The sequence below is a fragment of the Salmo salar genome, chromosome 04, assembly GCF_965601325.2.
Source record: "Salmo salar chromosome 04, fSalSal1, whole genome shotgun sequence".
Classification (NCBI taxonomy): Eukaryota; Metazoa; Chordata; class Actinopteri; order Salmoniformes; family Salmonidae; genus Salmo; species Salmo salar.
This window is the reverse complement of record NC_138294.1, coordinates 70625036-70638134: the sequence shown is the minus strand read 5'-3', so window position 1 is coordinate 70638134 and position 13099 is coordinate 70625036. Positions and strand designations below refer to the sequence as shown.

The following is a 13099-nucleotide window of genomic DNA, read 5'->3' as shown; positions in this document are numbered from 1 at the left end:
CCATCTTTTCAGGCTTTGGTATGACTCATCCAGGAATTGAACTCACAACCTTCCAATCTCAGAGTGGATACTCTAACCACTGAGGCCACTGAGTTGGTAACCCAAACCTTCATACCATAACCACTAACCGCTACACACAGCCTACATTGTTGTCACCATCATAGTCAACATAGCTACACTATATATAGTATGTGGACACCCCTTCGGCTATTTCAGCTACACTCGTTGCTGACGGGTGTATAAAATGGAGCACACTTCCATGCTATCTCCATAGACAAACATTGGCAGTAGAATGAAGAGCTCAGTGACTTTCAACGTGGCACCGTCATAAGATGCCACCTTTCCAACAAGTTAGTTAGTCAAATTTCTGTCCTGCTAGAGCTGTCTGTCTTCGATTGCAAAACTCACTACCAAGTTCCAAACTGCCTCTGGAAGCAACGTCAGCACAATAGCTGTTCTTCGGGAGCTTCATGAAATGGGTTTCCATGGCCAAGCAGCCGCACACAAGCCTAAGATCACCATGTGCAATGCCAATCGTCGGCTTGAGTGGTGTAAAGCTCACCGCCATTGAACTCTGGAGCAGTGGAAATGCGTTTTCTGGAGTGATGAATCACGTTTCACCATCTGGCAGTCCGACGGATGAATCTGGGTTTGGCGGATGCAATGAGAACTACCTGCTCAATGCATAGTGCCAACTGTAAAGTTGGTGGAGGAGGAATAGTGTTCTTGGGCTGTTGTTCATGGTTCGGGCTAGGCCCCTTAGTTCCAGTGAAGGGAAATCTTAAAACTACAGCATACAATGACATTCTAGATGATTCTGTGCTTCCAACTTTGTGGCAACAGTTTGGGGAATGCCTTTTCCTGTTTCAGCATGACAATGGCCCCGTATACAAAGCGAGGTCCATACAGAAATCCTTTGTCAAGATCGATGTGAAAGAACTTGACTGGCCTGCAAAGAGCCCTGACCTCAACCTCATTGAACACCTTTGCAATGATTTGGAACACCAACTGCGAGCCAGCCCTAATTGCCCAGCATCAGCTCCCGAACCTAACTAATGCTCATGTGGCTGAAAGGAAGCAAGTCCTCGCAGCAATGTTCCAACACCTAGTGGAAAGCTTTCCCAGAAGAGTGGAGGCTGTTATAGCAGCCAAGGGGGAACCAACTCCATATTAATGTCCATGATTTCGACGAGCAGGTGTCCACATACTTTAATAAAACCGAAAGCATACCTTGACTTGGAAGAGTTCCAATGTTGGATAGCCTTAGCCAACAAGCTATCATAAATAGCATTCCTCTCTGTTTGAGTCAGGTTGTTGATTAAGCTAAATTAGCTAAGTGAATTAGCTAGCTAGGTAAATAGAAGTGAAAGTGAAAAAATACTGCAAAATATAGCTAGCTCTCTTTCTGCTGCTTCTCCTTCATTTTTTTAAGAAATTAATTTCATCCAAACTCTTCAACTATTATCTTTCTCTCTCTGAGTCAACGACTCACCTCATTGTATGCACTGCAGTGGTATCTAGCTGTAGATTATGCTTTCAGTACTAGATTCATTCGCTGATCCTTTGATTGGATGAACAACATGTCAGTTCATGCTACAAGAGCTCTGATAGGTTGGAGGACATCCTCTGGAAGTCGTCACATTTACTGTGCAAGTCTATGGAAACGGGTGGAAATCATGAGCCTCCTAGGATATGTATTGAAGTCAATGTACCCAGAGGACAGAAAGAAGCTGTCCTCCGGCTCCACCATGTTGCTACCCATGATAGTCCTGTACTACTGTGGACCTTCATGAAAAACAGTGTGTTTTAATCAAATATTTGGTGATGTCAATATATTTAGTATAAATGTATCTAAAAAGGATAACTATTTCACTATTTTTATGAAATTCACTAAATAGGATGATAATCCCCTTCCTCTTCTGAGGAGCCATCGCTGTTCTAAATTGGTGTTGTCACGTTCTGACCAGTAAAGGGGTTATTTCTTATTGTAGTTTGGTCAGGACGTGGCAGGGGGTGTTTGTTTTATGTGGTTCGGGGTTTGTTGGGATATGTGTTTATGTAGAGGGGTGTTTGTTTAGAGTGTTCTGGGGTTTTGGTTAATGTTCTATGTTAGTTCTATGTTAGTATGTTGTAGTTTAGTCTTTCTATTTCTATGTTTAGTTGATGGGGTTGACTTCAATTGGAAGAAGCTGCTCTTCATTGCTTCTAATTGAAGGTCTTATTTAAGAGGGGTGTTTTTGTCATGGGATTTGTGGGTAGTTGTCTCCTTGTTTAGTGTCTGAGCACATGACATGACATGACATGACATGACATGACATGACAGCGGACTGTTAGTGGCGGTCGTTGTGTTTGTATACGTGTTTTGTTTTGTTTTTCCTTCTTTTTACCAATTAATGAAGATGAGTATACACGTTCCCGCTGCACCTTGGTCCAATCATTATGACACCCGTTACAGGTGTTCAAGGGGTAAGGTGAGCTCTACATTGTACTATTTCTCCAATTGCAACTTGAAAAGGGAAGGAGGCTATTGAGTAGCTAACAAACTATGAGAGAGGACAGACAGTCTGAAAATAGGCCAATGCCTGACTGTCCGGAGAGATAGACATATAACTGACAAACCTAGGCTCTCTCTGGACTTATTCCCACCTGGCGTGGTATAGAGGGGCAAGAAAGTGTCAGCTTCAAAGCTTAATATGAACTCATGAAACCATGGGGAAGAGTATGGAGCTGAGCCTCCCTGAAATGTATACAGATGATGTCGGAAGTTTACATCCACTTAGGTTGGAGTCATTAAAACTCGTTTTTCAACCACTCCACAAATTTCTTGTTAACAAACTATAGTTTTGACAAGTCGGTTAGGACATCTACTTTGTGCATGACACAAGTCATTTTTCAAACAATTGTTTACAGACAGATTATTTCACTTATAATTCACTGTATCACAATTCCAGTTGGTGAGAAGTGTACATACACTAAGTTGACTGTGCATTTAAACAGCTTGGAAAATTCCAGAAAATGATGTCATGGCTTTAGAATTTTCTGATTGGCTAATTGACATCATTTGAGTCAAATGGACTCAAATGTACCTGTGCCTGTGGATGTATTTCAAGTCCTACCTTCAAACTCAGTGCCTCTTTGCTTGACATCATGGGAAAATCAAAAGAAATCAGCCAAGATTGTAGACCTCCACAAGTCTGGTTCATCCTTGGGAGCAATTTCCAAACACCTGAAGGTACCACGTTCATCTGTACAAACAATAGTACGCAAGTATCAACACCATGGAACCAAGCAGCCGTCATACCATTCAGGAAGAAGATGTGTTCTGTCTCCTAGAGATGAACGTACTTTGGTGCGAAAAGTGTAAATCAATCCCAGAACAACAGCAAAGGACCTTGTGAAGAGGCTGGAGGAAACGGGTACAAAAGTAACTATATCCGCAGTAAAACGAGTCCTATATCGTCATAACCTGAAAGGCCGCTCAGCAATGAAGAAGCCACTGCTCCAAAACCACCATAAAAATGCCAGACTACGGTTTGCAACTGCACATGGGGACAAAGATCGTACTTTTTAGAGAAATGTCCTCTGGGCTGATGAAGAAAAAAAAATAGAACTGTTTGGCCATAATGACCATCATTATGTTTGGAGGAAAAAGGGGGAGGATTGCAAGCCAAAGAACACCATCCCAACCATGAAGCACAGGGGTGGCAGCATCATGTTGAGTGGGTGCTTTGCTGCAGTAGCGACTGGTGCACTTCACAAATTAGATGGCATCATGAGGAAGGAAAATCATGTGGATATATTGAAGCAACATCTCAAGACATCAGTCAGGAAGTTAAGGCTTGGTGGCAAATGGGTCTTCTAAATGGACAATGACCCCAAGCAAACTTCCAAAGTTGTGGCAAAACGGCTTAAGGACAACAAATTCAGTGTATTGAAGTGGCCATCACAAAGCCCTGACCTCAATCCTATAGAATTTTTTGGGGGGGCAGAACTGAAAAAGCGTGTGCAAGCAAGGAGGCCTACAAACCTGACTCAGTTACACCAGCTCTGTCAGGAGGAATGGCTCAAAATTCACCCAAATTATTGTAGGAAGGTTGTGGAAGGCTACCCAAAACATTTGACCCAAGTTAAACAATTTAAAGGCAATGCTACCAAATACTAATTGAGTGTATGTAAACTTCTGACCCACTGGGAATGTGATGAAAGAAATAAAAGCTGAAATAAATCACTCTCTACTATTATGACATTTCACATTCTTAAAATAAAGTGGTGATCCTAACTGCCCTAAGACAGGGAAGTTTTACTAGGATTAAATGTCAGGATTTGTGAAAAACTGAGTTTAAATGTATTTGGCTAAGGTGTATGTAAACTTTCAACTGTAGATAGGAAGGACTGGTGTGTGTGTGTGTGTGTGTGTGTGTGTGTGGGATAAAAAAGAAGAAAAAAAAAGAAAAGAAAAGCCAGTTCAAATTCCGCCCTACCCATGTAAAGAGGGTTGGATAGTATCTAGATAGTGTTTGTGTGGCTGAACGTTATGCTGGCACTGTAATTTGTGTAGTAGTGCTGTAATTGACTGTTAATTAGCATAAACACGTTTAGCATCTCCAGGCCTCTTCACATACAAGTTGATGATGAGCTCCTTTGGAATATCTCCATTGAAAAAAAAAAAGTCTAATAAATCAATTTAATATACACCATCACAATGAATCCATCATTTATTTAAGGCAGGTCTAAAGAAACATTCTGAGAAATACACTTTTTGTGCTTATGGAACATTTTTGGGATCTTTTATTTCAGCTCATGAAACATGGGACCAACACTATACATGTTCCGTTATATTTTGTTCAGTATATATTATTGGATTTTATAGTAAGAAAAATATAATTGAACTTAGCTGAATAAAATAGAAAGGATATATTTTGCATTCCAGAGCGTGTGATGTGGCTATGTTGACCATAAAAGTGATCATTTGAAACAGGTCCTATACACTAGATTTAGAGTTATCTGGCTACTTTAGTTTTGAATGATACAAATCTTAGAATGTCAAAAAAATCGAAACATACAGTGCATTCAGAAAATACTCAGACCCCTTGACTTTCTCCACATTTTGTTACGTTACAACCTTATTAAAAAATTATAATAATAATCCTCAATCTACACACAATACCCCATAATGGAAAAAGCAAAAACAGGTTTTCTGAAATTTTTGACAATTTAATAAAAAGAATAAACCGAAATATACGTTTACATAAGTAATGAGACCCTTTCCCAGTACTGTGTTGAAGCACCTTTGGCAGCGATTACAGCCTTGAATCGTCTTGGGTATGACGCTACAAGCTTGGCACACCTGTATTTGGGGAGTTTCTCCCATTCTTCTCTGCAGATCCTCTCAAGCTCTGTGAGGCTGGATGGGGAGAGTCACTGCACAGCTATTCTCAGGTCTCTCCAGAGATGTTCAATCGGGTTCAAGTCTGGGTTCTGGCTGGGCCACTCAAGGACATTCCGAGACGTGTCCCAAAGCCACTCCTGCATTGTCTTGGCTGTGTGTTTAGGGCAGTTGTCCTATTGGAAGGTGAACCTTCGCCCCAGTCTGAGGTCCTGACCGCTCTGGTCAAGGATCTCTCTCTGTACTTCGCTCCATTCATCTTTCCATCGATCCTGAATAGTCTTCCAGTCCCTGCCGCTGAAAAACATCACCACAGCATGATGCTGCCACCGCCATGCTTCACCGTAGGCATGGTGCCAGGTTTCCTCCAGACGTGACACTTGGCATTCAGGCCAAAGAGTTTCATCAGACCAGAGAATCTTGTTTCTCATGGTCTGGTAGTCCTTTAGGTGCCTTTTGGCAAACTCCAAGCAGGCTGTCATGCGCCTTTTATTTAGGAGTGGCTTCCGTCTGGCCACACTACCACAAAGGCCTAATTGGTGGAGTGCTGCAGAGATGTTTGTTCTTCTGGAAGGTTCTCCCATCTCCACAGAGGAACTCTGGAGCTCTGTCAGAGTGACCATCAGGTTCTTGGTCACCTCCCTGATCAAGGCCCTTCCCCCCTGATTGCTCAGTTTGGCCGGGTGGCCAGCTCTATGACGAGTCTTGGTGTTCCAAACTTCTTCCATTTAAGAACAATGGAGGCCACTGTGTTCTTGGGGACCTTCAATGTTGCAGAGTTTTTCTTGGCAGCCTTCCCGTAGCTCAGTTGGTAGAGCATGGTGTTTGCAACGCCAGGGTTGTGGGTTCGATTCCCACGGGGGGCCAAGTACAAAAAGAGAAAAAAATAAATAAATAAATAAATAAATAAATAAATAAAATTTTATGAATGAAAAATGAAATGTATGCATTCACTACTGTAAGTCGCTCTGGATAAGAGCGTCTGCTAAATGACTAAAATGTAAAAAAAAATGGTACCCTTCCACAGATCTGTGCCTCGACACAATCCTGTCTCAGAGCTCTACAGACAATTCCTTCAACCTCATGGCTTGGTTTTTGCTCTGACATGCACTGTCAACTGTGGGACCTTATATAGAGAGGTGTGTGCCTTTCCAAATCATGTCCAATCAATTGAATTTACCATGGGTGGACTCCAATGAAGTTGTAGAAACATCACAAGGATGATCAATGGAAAGGGGGACGCCTAGTCAGTTGTACAACTGAATGCCTTCAACTGAAATGTGTCTTCTGCATTTTTCCCAACCCCTCTAAATCAGAGAGGTGCTGGGCGCTGCCTTAATCAACATCAACATCCACGTCTTCGGCGCCCGGGGAATAGTGGGTTATCTGCCTTGCTCTGGGGCAGAATGACAGATTTTTACCTTGTCGGCTCGGGGATTCGAACCAGCAACCTTTCGGTTAACCCAACGCTCTAACCACTAGTCTACCTGCCACCAACAGGACGCACCTGACCTCAATTTTGAGTCTCACAGCAAAGGGTCTGAATACTTATGTAAATAAGGTTTTTCTGTTTTTTTATTCTTACAAAATTTGCTAAAATCTCTATAAACCTGTTTTTGCTTTGCCATTATGGGGTATTGTGTGTAGATTGATGAGGATTTTTTTTTTATGTATTCCATTTTTTTTTTTTTAAACGTCTAATGTAACAAAATATGGAAAAAGGGAAGGGGTCTGAATACTTTCCGAATGCACTGTATACAGTATGGGCTGCATGATGTGACTATAGGCTAAGATGATTTGAAAAAGTTGCAAAAAAATATTGCGCTCTGTTCCTTGCCTCAGGCTGCACACTCTGTTTTCTCATCAAGTGATCATATTTCCACCAATCAGACTATTCTCAATTTAAACTTGTCTTTACTAATATGCAACATTTATTTTGATTTAGAACGGCCCATTATCAAATGGGCAGGAAAAGAGTCAAGGGAAAAAGGCATGTCATCCATATGTACTTTCTTTTGATTGTTTCTGGATTATATGTGTATCGTTTTTTTATTATTATTATTGCAAGGTATTACTGCACTGTTGGAGCTAGAAACACAAGCATTTTGCTGCTCCTGCGATAACATCGCAAATCTGTGTACGCGACCAATAAACTTGATCATAATTTGAATATTTCACCCCATGAATCAACCACTGTTTGAGGAACATGCAGCCTCTCTCTGCACGGCAGGTGATATTCCATCCAAACTCTGTATGCCATGGGCTTGCCAAACCTGTTCCTGCAGCTAACTGTACTTCATTTGGGAAACCAAGTGAAATCTGTTCAGGAACATCGAAAGTAACATGTTGCCACAACTAAACATATTTCATTAAACTGTTGACAGCCCCTCTCTCAAGAAAGGAATGAAGAGAGAGAAGAGAAGGAAACACACAGTGGTGAGATATTCTGTAGCTAACGGTAATGTGACCGCCTATTCATTATGAAAATATAAAAATGCCCAATTACTAGGCTATTCAAAATCAAGTACAAATTCACTATAATGATAGTAAGCCGCCCTGCACAATCAATGAACCAACAGCATCACCTAGGCTTATACATTCTCCCCCAGACTCAAGGAAAGAAAGTGTGGAGCGTAGCATAAGGTAACCAGTCCATCCAGTATGCCTAATAATACAGTCCACACTCAAAGGCTACTACTAGAATTTGTTTAATTTTGGATTATATACCAACTGTGTACCAAAGACATCTTAAATCAGTTTTTTTTTTCTTTTTTTTTCTGCCATGCATTATATGCTGTAGGCTATTAGGCTATGTATTGTATAACAACACAATCATTATTTCACTTCTGTTTCGGGAGGGAGCTTGGGCTCATATAGGCCTATGCTTATTCCACTCAGTTTTAACCTAGTGTTGAACTTTCTTCAAATTGATCATCACAGTGAGGTGAGTTTCAAAAGCATGATTCTGTTTTGATGATAAGTGTTTGATGTGATTTTTGATGGCATTTGCATTGATGTTAGAGGGACAATAGAGTGCTTAGTACCAGGCCATTAGCAACGTCATTAGCGAGTTGGGTACTACCAACGCATGTCCAGAGTGCATAAGAGGATATTACCGTGACTCAACGGTCACATGGAATTTGACTGCGGTCATGACTCATGACTGCTGGTGTGGCTTAATAATGTCACCACTACAGCCCTAGTTCAAAGGCAGAAAGATGTGCAATGGTTTGGGTTTCCTTAACTGACCTGAGGAGAATTTGAAGTGCAATGTAGGCTACTGCAATGTAGGCTATGGTCCTGTGTAGCTCAGTTGGTAGAGCATGGCGCTTGCAATGCCAGGGTTGTGGATGAGATTCCCATAGGGGACAAGTACGAAAAAAGGAATGAAAATGTATGCACACTACTGTAAGTTGCTCTGGATAAGAGTGTCTGCTAAATTACTAAAATGTAAATGTACAATGCTACTCAATGTACTGCAACAGAGTGTTGAGCTGCTTTGTCTTCAATGGATATTAGAATGCTTTAATGTTACATACTGGCATTTGTGTAATTACATATGTGTTGTTTGGTTATGGGTGTATTGACCAGATACTGTGTGTATGGAAGTACAATGTTTATCAAATCATTCCGAAATGTGTGGTCATGCTATGGTTGCTGCTAACGTAGGCTGTCATTGTAAATAATGATTTGTTCTTAACTGACTTGCCTAGTTAAATAAAGGTTTTTTAAAAAATGTATAAAAACGTTAAAAAAAAACATACAAATAGCCTCATGAGAAGAACATGCTATACAATATTGTCATGCCCACTAAGACTCCACAGCAAGCTATCGTGACTGATTAACAGCAAAGGATGAGAGTAAATTTGAGTATTACATGCTCGTCGAGTAAGCCTCAAAATGACATTGACAAATGCTTAACTAATGCTGATGCTAAACTAATAAACTGATGCACGATCAGCATCAGGATTAGCACGAAATATCAGGACTGTGTCAATGTTATTAGAGTGAATATGCATAAATGCACAGTCACAACAAAAAATACTTTATTCCAAAGCTTAGACAGACCTTTCTTAGCTGGAGAGTAGATCTAAGTCGAAGAGAAAATGGTGGGGTGGTGTTGCATGAGTGAGAGAGCGAGAGAGCGATGTCTTTATTCTTTTGGAACTTGTGTGAATGTAATATTTACATGCCAATAAAGTCCCTTGAATTGAGAGAGAAAGTAACACAATGGCCTTGGTACGGGAACATAGTCTTGTTCAGACTTCAAATATCATTCTATACTGGAGAGTGAAAAACTGCTGCGGCTGTGCGTTTTTCTCTTCTTCAAGTTAGCGAGTGGATTGGTTTGACCTTGTCGTCTGAAACAAGAGAGCGTACCATCAAGAGTGGATTCCATCTCCATGCCATCTCCCTCCACTATTTATTTCACCATGTCTATCCTAGTGGGCTTTTACCCGCTAAGCAGATTGAGTTTACTTCCCCAGAGAAGTTGATCAATCTGCACATCACCCAACTCCCACAAATCACTTAAATACTCACTTGACTGACATTCTGATGAAAGACGGGCCGAGGGGGACAAATAATTTGCACAGGGCTAACATTGTTCAAGATTTATAAGAGACACTAGCAATTTAGCGCAACTTCTCACAAACGGAACAAAGATCATATTAAACCTTTTCTTTGTGTTTTCTAAGTAGTCAAAATATAATTAAAATATGGTTAAACACTATTTTTACATCACAAATTCACTACATCAGCTAAAATGTGGCCCGTGGAGGCATTTGGCAATTCTATCTTGGTTTGACCTGGGAAAAAAGTTCCATTTCAAATCTCCATGACAACAGGCTTAACCCCCCCCCCCCCCATCAAAAGGTTAGAGGTCAATTGAATAATTGTCTATTTCATTCAAGCACATGAGATAGCCTTGAGGTCAACACTCACCAACGTACATAAGACTAATTGATACAGCTAGCTTGCTAAACATCCCCCCACACAACTAACTAGCTTGCTAACCACCCCCCACATACCTCCAGTGCACTCTCATGGCTGTTATGACACATGAGGTAAAGTATGTGAGAAGACCCTGCTTTCATCTCCCTGCGGGGCAAACCTGAGCATAAAACACTGATGACATCTTAGCTGAGTCGGAGTCAGACATTTTGACACTGTGAAAAATCTCTTTAATTTCCACCTGAGGAACTTGAGAATTAATCAGGCCTGGGCTGCCAATCAGAACATAGCACCTCAAATCCTTATCACACTGTGAGGCTAAAAAGAGAAGATTAATCCATGCACTGGCTTACCATTTGAAATCACGGCTAAGTCAACCCCCCCGCTTCAACTCAGCCCCGCTTCCCCGCAACTCTCTCAAATAAAACTTCTGACTTCAAGTCTCCACGGCTGGAAGGAGCCTTTCACATTGTAATTCCAGTACAGTGGCTACTATAGAAGTGACCGCCATCTGAGAGTTTAAAGAGGGTTATCAACCAGAGGTAGTAGGACAAGAGGAGAGGCATGAGGGGAAAGAGAAAGAGAAAACCACCAACATTCTTATTCCTCCCTCATCTGCAATTCTTTTTACCAGACTGCCCTCCCCTCCCTCTACACTGAAGTGTGTTGTTTTACAGCAGCCCTCCTCCACCTCCTCCTATTCTCTTTCGCCAAAGCCTGGGAATTTATTTGCAAATGGGCATTCCTTTCCCTATGTTAAATTGGGAGAGGGAAGGGGGCGGAGAATGGGTGCTTTCTCTCTAACCGCCTACTATTTGAGCCGGGGTACAACAAAAAGTGGCACTTGCATGAAAATACAAACAGTGGGTCGTAAAGCTATGGTCTTCAAAATTGAGCTTCTGTTGGTTGCGAGTGACTAAATAGGCCAGGGTCAACTCTGGAAAGGAAATTGCTCTGGTGTTTCCTTCTCCCTTCTCCCTCTTGGGGCTAGAGGGTTTCATGACCGGAGGCTCTCTCTCTGTCTTTGAGAGGGGACTTAAGGCGTCTGCATGCTTCCCATCCGAAACAGTTCGAAACAGTTTGTGCGTAATATTATGAAAACATTTTGTGATGTTATGTTCGTTTTCGTCTTCAGCAAGGGTTGTTCGTGCACACATTTTTTTCTCGAGGCAAGCCGAAGTCGGTAGCCGAAGTCAGTAGCCAGAGTATACTCCCCTTTGTTGGTCATTGGTCAACAGTAGGGTTTCTTCAATTAAGTGTTTGTTTTCATTCAACGATAGACAACTCATTTTCATGCCAAAATTTGCACTTGAGAAATAATGCACCAAACATCTTATTTAGATGTAAAATTGTGCGACTAGGATCTCTTCGGCAAAAAAATGAAAAATTACTAACAGATTACTTTAGTTATCTTAGATTACTTCTGACTATTTTGAGGAAGTGTATATGTAGCAAAATTTTAAAGTGTTTTTTTTACATTGGATAAAAGCAGAGACACAAAATTATATATCATAAACTGCATTTGAGGAACACATTTTGAGAAAATGGACCCATTCGTTCACACCCTCTTAAGCTTTAGCCCCACCCATCTCTTTAAGGGTTGATCCGAGCGTTCTGTCCTAACAACAGCAGTCAAGCACCAAAGTTAATTGGCCAACGTTGGATAGCTTGCTAGCTACTTCCAGACACAAATGAGAGAACAGATCACTGACCATTTTACTCGCCATAGCAGAGCTGGTTAGGCTGTTTTTATGTTATCCAGAGTGTTGGTGACTGCAACTGCGCTGCTGGCAACAATTTACAGGGTGGATTTACTAGCTACGTCTATCAACAGTTGTCACAGTGACATTCTATTGAAATGGTTACTTGCATAGTGGAGTCGTTCGTTAAGACATAGGTAAACAATGAACCATACCCTGCATGAATGTGCAGGTAGCTAACCAACCAGGTTCAATATTAGCTAGCTAACATTGGGCTATAACTAGCAAAGCAAATGGCTCTGAGATACAACTAATAAGATCATACACGTAACGTTAGCTAACAGTACACTAGAAATGAAAATGACTTTCTGTCAAAATTAGAAATGTGTAATATCTGAAAATGTAGCTAGCAAGACTAGTTTACTGTATACTTCATTTGACCTCACGTCTTGCTGACAGTGCATATTGGTGGTTGGGGTATTTATTTTATTTTGTAATTATAAAAATAAGCTGTTACCATGTTCTAACATATGTTTCTGTTTCAAAGTTGTAACAAATGCACTCCATGGATAAAATTGATTCAACACTTGAATTTTTATATTTTTTGTTTTGTTTTTTTGTTTTTACATATAGCGTACAGTAACATAAACTAAGGCAAATACTATTGTGTGTGTTATTTGAACAACAAAAACAATCGTATTCTAAACATTACCAAATTATAATTTTTGCGATAGCAAATATTACATTTATTAATTACATTGTTAGAATGTTGCAGTAAGAATGACTGCTCATTAGCTTGAAGGGGGGTCCCTTGAGGCTCAGCAGTTCTAGTATTAAGGAGAAAACCCATTGCACCGAATGACGGTCTACCGTTCATCTGCTGTTCGTTCACCGAGACATGTAGAATCGGTTTGCAAATTACCTGTACTCTGTTCAGAGGTGCTAAGAACTCTCGGCCGGCAAACACTACCAGTGTGTCCGTACCTTTAGAAGCCTCAAATGCAGAGAGCTTGCCTACGAATTGGAGCGGGTAAGTGATATTGAACAGCAAGAATCTGAA

At 40.9% G+C, this 13099-nt stretch overlaps 1 protein-coding gene and 1 non-coding gene across 4 annotated transcripts in view; one reads left to right on the top strand and one right to left on the bottom strand.

Annotated features, from left to right (window-relative positions):
- LOC106603666 (roundabout homolog 3) overlaps positions 1 to 13099 on the bottom strand; it is a 269644-nt gene that overhangs the window by 132263 nt on the left and 124282 nt on the right. The gene's annotated exons all lie outside the window — the stretch shown is intronic.
- Positions 6178 to 6252, top strand: trnaa-ugc (transfer RNA alanine (anticodon UGC)). The gene has a single exon. It is a non-coding gene; the product is annotated as a tRNA-Ala (tRNA).